Source organism: Pholcus phalangioides, unplaced genomic scaffold (genome assembly GCF_987345545.1).
Source record: "Pholcus phalangioides strain wild (caught in Gottingen) unplaced genomic scaffold, Ppha-v1.0 ptg000002l_1, whole genome shotgun sequence".
NCBI classification, from domain to species: Eukaryota; Metazoa; Arthropoda; class Arachnida; order Araneae; family Pholcidae; genus Pholcus; species Pholcus phalangioides.
The window spans coordinates 6,409,752-6,417,991 of NW_028301595.1; positions in this window are offsets into that span (position 1 = coordinate 6,409,752).

Below are 8,240 nucleotides of genomic sequence, written 5' to 3' on the forward strand. Positions count from 1 at the left end.
CTTTAAATTTATACGATTTTCATAACGTTGCACATTAAATCTGACGGAACTCCGCTTAAGTCGTCATAATTTTTCTTTAACTTGAGGTGACGAATTATCGAGGTTTTACTGTATTTGAGTATGCTATGAGCAGAGGCCGATTTAACGGCAGTGGCACGCCCGGGGCCCGACTTAAGAGAACTGCAAAATACCCACACTTTTTCTGATTAAAGGGGCCCCTCCTTCTGCGCTCGAGATCTCAAACGACCTTAATCCGCTTCTGGTTATAACGACGTATTTTCCATACTGCGTTTCTATAAATCGATAAAATTATGATCTAAAAATCTTTGCCAAGCGTTTGAACTCATAATGGAACAAATTTTTTTCATTTATCAGATCTTAATTTCATTTAATCGCCCGTTTTACGACCCCTGATATTTTGCGGCCTAGTAATATATGTTCGACCGCTGACTTTTGTAAGTTCGGCGCTGATTCAGGCTTGTAAGAAGACTGGGGCAACCGGGGAACTGCCCTAAGGGCCCAAGCCAAATGGGCCAAATCTCAGAAAATGTACACATATTTAGCATAACAATAGCTCTTTTTAAGGGGGTCGTAAGAAAAGTCTGCATGGGGGCCCCCGATAAGGCACGCTACGGATCTGTACTGATGTAATGCAACCGGGTGTGGGTCATAATCCCGACAGACGAAATCCCGACAAGTCAAAATCCCGACAGGGTCGAAATCCCGACAAGTCAAAATCCCGACACGGTCAGAATCCCGACAGGGTCGAAATCCCGACAGGTCAAAATCCCGAAAAGTCGAAATCCCGACAGGGTCAAATTCCCGACACGGTCAAAATCCCGACACGGTCGAATTTAAAAATTCAATTTCGCCGTATAATCGCCGCACTTCGCGATTTCTGTCGGGATTTGAATTTCTTACGGCAAGGGGCGTTGGGGCGCCGATGAGAATGATAAATTGCGATCAAATAAATTTTTTAAATTTTAATTTCGCCGTATAAGCCGCACTTCGCGATTTCTGTCGGGATTTGAATTTCTTACGGCAAGGGGCGTTGGGGTGACGATGAGAATGATAAATTGCGATGAAATGAATTTTTCAAATTTTAATTTCGCCGTATAAGCCGCACTTCGCGATTTCTGTCGGGATTTGAATTTCTTGCGGCAAGGGGCGTTGGGGTGACGATGAGAATGATAAATTGCTATCAAATAAATTTTCAAATTTTAATTTCGCCGTATAAGCCGCACTTCGCGATTTCTGTCGGGATTTGACTTTCTCGCGATTAAGGGCGTTGGGGCGACGATGAGAATGATGAATTGCGATCAAATAAAATTTTCAAATTTTAATTTTGTCGCATAAGCCGCACGTCGTGATTTCTGTCGGGATTTGAATTTCTCTCGGCGAGGGGCGTTGGGGCGACGATGAGAATAGTGAATTGCGATCAAATAAAATTTTCAAATTTTAATTTCGCCGTATAAGCCGCACTTCGTGATTTCTGTCGGGATTTGACTTTCTCGCGATTAAGGGCGTTGGGGCGACGATGAGAATGATGAATTGCGATCAAATAAAATTTTCAAATTTTAATTTTGTCGCATAAGCCGCACGTCGTGATTTCTGTCGGGATTTGAATTTCTCTCGGCGAGGGGCGTTGGGGCGACGATGAGAATAGTGAATTGCGATCAAATAAAATTTTCAAATTTTAATTTCGCCGTATAAGCCGCACTTCGTGATTTCTGTCGGGATTTGACTTTCTCGCGATTAAGGGCGTTGGGGCGACGATGAGAATGATGAATTGCTATCAAATAAATTTTCTAACTTTAATTTCGCCGTATAAGCCGCACTTCGCGATTTCTGTCGGGATTTCCGTTTGTCGCTGCAAGTGGTTTGTGGCGCATACCATGATCAATGGAGATCAATAATTTGGAAATTCATTTACTTTTCCAACTTGGCGAAAAGCAAAGGATTCAGGGTTGCCTTTTTCTGGCATTTATCGATTTTTCTATCCTCCACAAACACTGCTGTTCCTTATTATTTTCTTTGAGAATTTTTCGAAATTCTTTCTCGCTCAAGTTTCAAATAGACTTAAAATGTCAAATGATATTGCACAAAGTTAGACCGTTTCATGAAGATCTTAATTTAAAATTTTCAAGGTTTTCGAAAGCAATGTAATAGTAGAGAAATATTTTTATTCATATGTATAAAATTACATGTCTTGACAGCTTAATTCACTGATTCATCGCCGAGCCGCAACCACTGAAGGTCAGGCCCGTATCTAGAAATTCCATGCGGGGGGGGGGGGGGGGGGGACAAGGTGGTCAAATAATATATTTGGCCATGTTTTACCTTATTTCAATCATTTTCTCTCATTTCGAAGGGACCGGATCCCCAATTCCCCCCTTCTCACTACGAAGCTATAAACATAAAATTCTGTCAATAGTTTTATTTTATACTGTTGAGACTCCCAAAAAAATTTCTTAAAATTCTATCTCTAAGTTGGTCTTAAGGCTTTGAAGAGAGTATGCAAATTGTGTGGTAGTGTAGTTGCATACAGGGTGTCCTTTAAGAGTTAGTACGGCCATTGTCTTCTCAACCATCCGTGGTAGAGATGATTTCAGTTTGAAAAAATGCTCAAAAGGCGTTCAAAAATTACCCTGTACCAGTTTTGAGAGTGAAAACACAGTGTGTAACAAAATAAAAAAATATAAATTTTTAAAACTTCTAATTATAAAGTGACTGCACCGTATCTCCTGAGACCAACAAAAAAAATCTAAGTTGACAAGTACAATGTTCGCCGAGATATTTGAATTCAAAATTCGAAGGAAAGGTGGAAAGGACAGCATAAATTTGGGGAAGGAGCGTTGTCGATTAGTTTTTGCTGTCTTTTCATAACTTTTCTCCAGTTTTCGAATTCAAATATCTTAGCGAATATTGCACTGAGAAACATGCAATTTTTCTGTTGGCATCAGGAGAGACAATGCAACAACTTTCAAATTGGAAGTTAAAGGACGGGAAATCAAAGAAAAATTTAGATTTTTTTGTTTTGAGCCACACACACTGTATTTTCCGAGGATGATATCACTTTCCGCTATCTATACGAAGGTTTCAACGGTTGGCTGATGCGAGATGAAGTTAGGAAGGAAAAATTCACCTGTGCTCTTGCTAGGAATCAAACCCACGTTCTCGAGCTTTCTGGGTGAGCCCACTAGACTACAAAGGCAAAGAATATCAATTTTTCCTTGGAACTTGTATGCGATGAACGGTCGGACCTAACTCAGGCCTCTGGAATCACGAAGTGCGGCTTATACGGCGAAATTAAAATTTGAAAATGTATTTGATCACAATTTATCATTCTCATCGGCGCCCCCACGCCCCTCACCGCAAGAAATTCAAATCCCGAACCGCGGCTTATACGGCAAAATTAAAATTTGAAAAATTTATTTCATCGCAATTTATCATTCTCATCGGCGCCCCAACGCCCCTCGTCGCGAGAAATTCAAATCCCGACAGAAATCGCGAAGTGCGGCTTATACGGCGAAATTGAAATTTGAAAATTTATTTGATAGCAATTTATCATTCTCATCGTCACCCCAACGCCCCTTGCCGCAAGAAATTCAAATCCCGACAGAAATCGCGAAGTGCGGCTTATACGGCGAAATTGAAATTTGAAAATTTATTTGATAGCAATTTATCATTCTCATCGTCACCCCAACGGCCTTCATCGCGAGAAATTCAAATCCCGACAGAAATCGCGAAGTGCGGCTTATACGGCGAAATTGAAATTTTAAAATTTATTTGATAGCAATTTATTATTCTCATCGTCACCCCAACGCCCTTCATCGCGAGAAATTCAAATCCCGACAGAAATCGCGAAGTGCGGCTTATACGGCGAAATTAAAATTTGAAAAATTTATTTGATCGCAATTTATCATTCTCATCGGCGCCCGCACGCCCCTCACCGCGAGAAATTCAAATCCCGACAGAAATCACGAAGTGCGGCTTATACGGCGAAATTGAATTTTTAAATTGGACAGTGTCGGGATTTCGACCGTGTCGGGATTTTGACTTGTCGGGATTTCGACCCTGTCGGGATTTTGACCTGTCGGGATTTCGACCCTGTCGGGATTTTGACCTGTCGGGATTTCGTCTGTCGGGATTGTGACTTGTCGGGATTTCGTCTGTCGGGATTGTGAACGGAACCCAATGCAACCATATTTCCCAAAACGCGGCAGTGAATGATTTTTGTTGAGGTGAAACATTTCTAATTAAAAAAATATTTTAACACATTTCTCTAAGGCCTGTATTACAAACTTTGATAAAATCCCTTTTATAAAACTTTTATAGTGTAATACCGGCCTTAAACAAATTCCACCTAATTCCGGGATTAGGCCGGTATTACACTATAAAAGTTTGATAAAATCCCTTTTATAAAACTTGAAAATCTAACCAATAAGGTTATTAGTTACATTCTAGAAAATACAACCGTTTATCTTATTGGCTGCATTTATCAAGTTTTATAATAGTACTTTTATCAAACTTTTATAGTGTAATACCGGCCTTACACTACAAAATTTTAATAAAAATACTTTTATATAACTTGAAAAATGCCAATAATAAGATTATTGGTTACATTCTAGAAAATGCAACCGATGATCTCATTTTTCAAGTTTTATAAAAGGACTTTTATCAAACTTTTATAGTGTAATCCCGTATTTTGATTGAAATGAAAAACATTTTTATACCGTAAAATACAGAAAATATGGTCATCTAGTTTTCTTGAGCAAGTTTTTGTTTTAAGAGTTGGCAACAAACCATCTCTATCTTTCTTGGCGACAAAAGCCCATGCGATAAGCTATTTATTGTGGTAACCTTGACTGGATCAAACGCAAAGGGTTCTGGGACTGTTTTTCCCTGAGAACAATAGGCTCACTTTACTCTGCAAAGGGTCCTCGCAACCATGGGGTATCTGGGTTGCCAGATGAAGCCAGTGATCGCTCTATTAAAGGGACCAAGTAAGCCCAAACAAACCGTGGCTTCCCATGCTTTCCTATGAGAAACATCCCCGTTTTTAAAAATCATATAAAAATTTACTATTCACTTTAGGAACTCGATTTTTCCCCCTCAAATTCTTTGGATATATTTATACAATTGAACGAGAGCTTTTGCAATTTTAGTTGTTATTTGTTTTCGAATATTAACTTCAACAACATGGAACCTTTTGCAGAAATAACCAAAATTTCTTCTCGGCATTTTAATTTAAAATAAATTATGCCAAAGTATGTAACACCTCAGTGCTGAGAGAAATACAATGTTTAAAGACACTTGAAAAACCGGTGTTTGAAAAAATCTGGCTTTTTTTGCGAAAAACATTATATATATGCAAAACATTAGCATATATAATGCCTTTCAGCTGTTTATATTAAAATGTATTTTATTTATTTATTTATTATATACAAAACCTGTGCAAGGCCAGTAGCCTCTAACTCCACAGGTGCACAATTCAAACAATCAATAAAATTGGAAAGAGACGGCAGAGAACATCAGTACACATTCATACACACGAATATATGCAAAGAGAAAAATGCATAAAAGATGACGCCAATAAAAAAATAAAAAAAAAATTCCCGAACACAAAACAACAATAAAATAAACATGTTTACACAATAAAATTCAATATATAAATCAGAAAAAAATACATGTATATATATATATATATATATTTAAAAAAAACAAAAAAATGTAAAATCATCACATGTAATTCCAAATTGAAATAATCAATAGAACTGATGGAAAAAAAGAAGTTATATAAATAAAACAAGCATATATGCACCAATAAAACCCGACATGAACTAAAATGCATAGCACATTAAAAATGTTGAAAGATCAGAAGCGTTGAGAGAGTGACAGAATCTGTCACTATGTAGATGAACACACGAGATCTGGTGGTAATTTGTTCCATACTCTTCCAACTCGGCATCGGAAATTATAAAATTTAGCATTGTTCCTGGCAGTTGGAATTTTTATTTGTAATGAATGTCTTCTCAGTGATGGTCAGGGATTGATTTCAAAAAATGGAGTTGACTGACCCGTATATACTAAGTTGTGTACAAGTTTGAAGCACAGCTTTAAGTCTGCTTCAAGGCGACGCCATTCTAAAGAGTGGACGTGGAATATTGTAGAAATATTTTTCCATTCCAGGCAAAAACTCGAACACAGACACAATTTTAGATTTCAATTTAGAATTCAATTCGAAACTTTTTTGTCAAATTTTCGTACACATACCACTTTAAAAGCAAAGTAATTGGTACAAAATGAAGAGGAAAAAAAACAGCCCAGATTATTTTTCTAAATACTATAGGCCAGAGAGATGACTTATCGCGGTTCGTAAAAAAAGTTTTTTGTTTTTTAATATTTTTTTCTCAATACATCTGCATAGCGGAAAGTTCGGATGGGCGGCATATATTTCCAGTAATACATATTCAAGAATATGAGAGTGGAAGGGTGGCGAAATTTGTACAGCCTACAGGCAGCAAAACCATAAATACACAGTGGCGGACGACGTTCGAGCACTTCCAGTACTTTGAGGCACGGGGGCGGCAAAATACTGTTTGCCCCCGGTAGCAAAAATCCTAGCTACGACCCTGTCAGAAGGTGCTGGAGCACCTCAGAACTGATTCAGAAATCAAAATTCCTCATGTAAAGCTTAAGACGAGCGCCCACGGGCCTGAAACACTTTCGAAATGTCCCGGATCTATGATAATGATGAACGAAACAAAAAGGCAAGATAAACAGTTAAAAGGAAAAAATTATGAAATTGCATTTTATTGCAGCTTCATATTATTTTAATTAATCATATTCCCATAGACATTAATGTGATGCATCAAATTTTTAAAATAAATTGAAGGCACTGAACTAAAAACTTATGACGAGTCGAGAGTGAAAAGTGATCTTCCCCTTTTTCAAAAATAAATTAAAAATATAACAACCCCTTATATAAGGATAAGATTTTATCTTTCCCCTTTATGGGATCATGTAGATTACCTGAAGACGCATTAAACAGTCATGGTGCTTAAATTTATTTAGTTATTAATATTTTAAAAGAATTCGATCCGACAAAACACATGTTAAGTATAGGGAAAAGAGCGGTTTGTTTGGGCTTACTTGTCAGCCCATAGGGTTGCCACAACGGCTTCAATTTTCGTTCCTGATGTCACCTCCTGTTATTCTTTCCTCCATGATATACAAATGCCGTATCATATGCAGGATTTTTTCAAGCGGGGGGGGGGGGGCATTCAACACTTTCTTCTTCTCGAAAGTAGGCTGACCATATTTCCTCGAGAGAAATACGGGACATCGGGATTCCAAATACGGGAAAATACGGGACTTCGCCAATTATCGCCAACAACGACACCAAAACCAAACAAAGTTGCCAAATATTGTTGAAATTACGGAAAAATCACAATGGCGGGAAATGATGCATTACTGCAAATTGCAGTGGATTAAAATGTATTCCACGGAAAAAAAACGTTTACCAAGGCAAATGTGGGAGATTAATATCCCATATATAGTTGTAACTATCATAAAATAATTTGAGTTGAAAAATAATTTCAATCTTCGACTTTAATAAAGAATAAAAATTCAAGTAGACTTCGTGTGAAATACGGGAAAAACCGGGACACTTTTGCCAAAAAAAGAGAAAATACCGGGACTGTCCCGGGAAATACGGGACGTATGGTCACCTTACTCGAAAGGGTTTTTTTTTTTTTTTTTTTTCCCACTGAAAAAATACACCATAATATTTTCTCAAGGGAGGTGCACATTTTTCGGGGGGGGGGGGGGGGGCGCGCGAAAAATCCTGGCCTCGGGGCCCGGCACTAGCATGTGGGGGCCATGCACTGAGGTATAAGTAAAGTTTACTTAGGCTGACCATATTTTCTCGAGAGAAATACGGGACATTGCGTTTCCAAATACGGGAAAATACGGGACATCGCCAATTTTCGCCAAAAACAACGCCAAAACCAAACAAAGTTGCCAAATATTGTTGAAATTACGGAAAAATCACAATGGCGGGAAATGATGCAAATTGCAGTGAATTACAATGTATTCCACGAAAGACAAACTTTCAAGGCAAATGTGGGAGATTAATATTCTCATATATAGTTGTAATTATCGTAAAATAATTTATGAGTTGAACAATAATGTCAATCTTTGACTGCAATAAAGAATAAAAATTCAAGTTGGCTTCG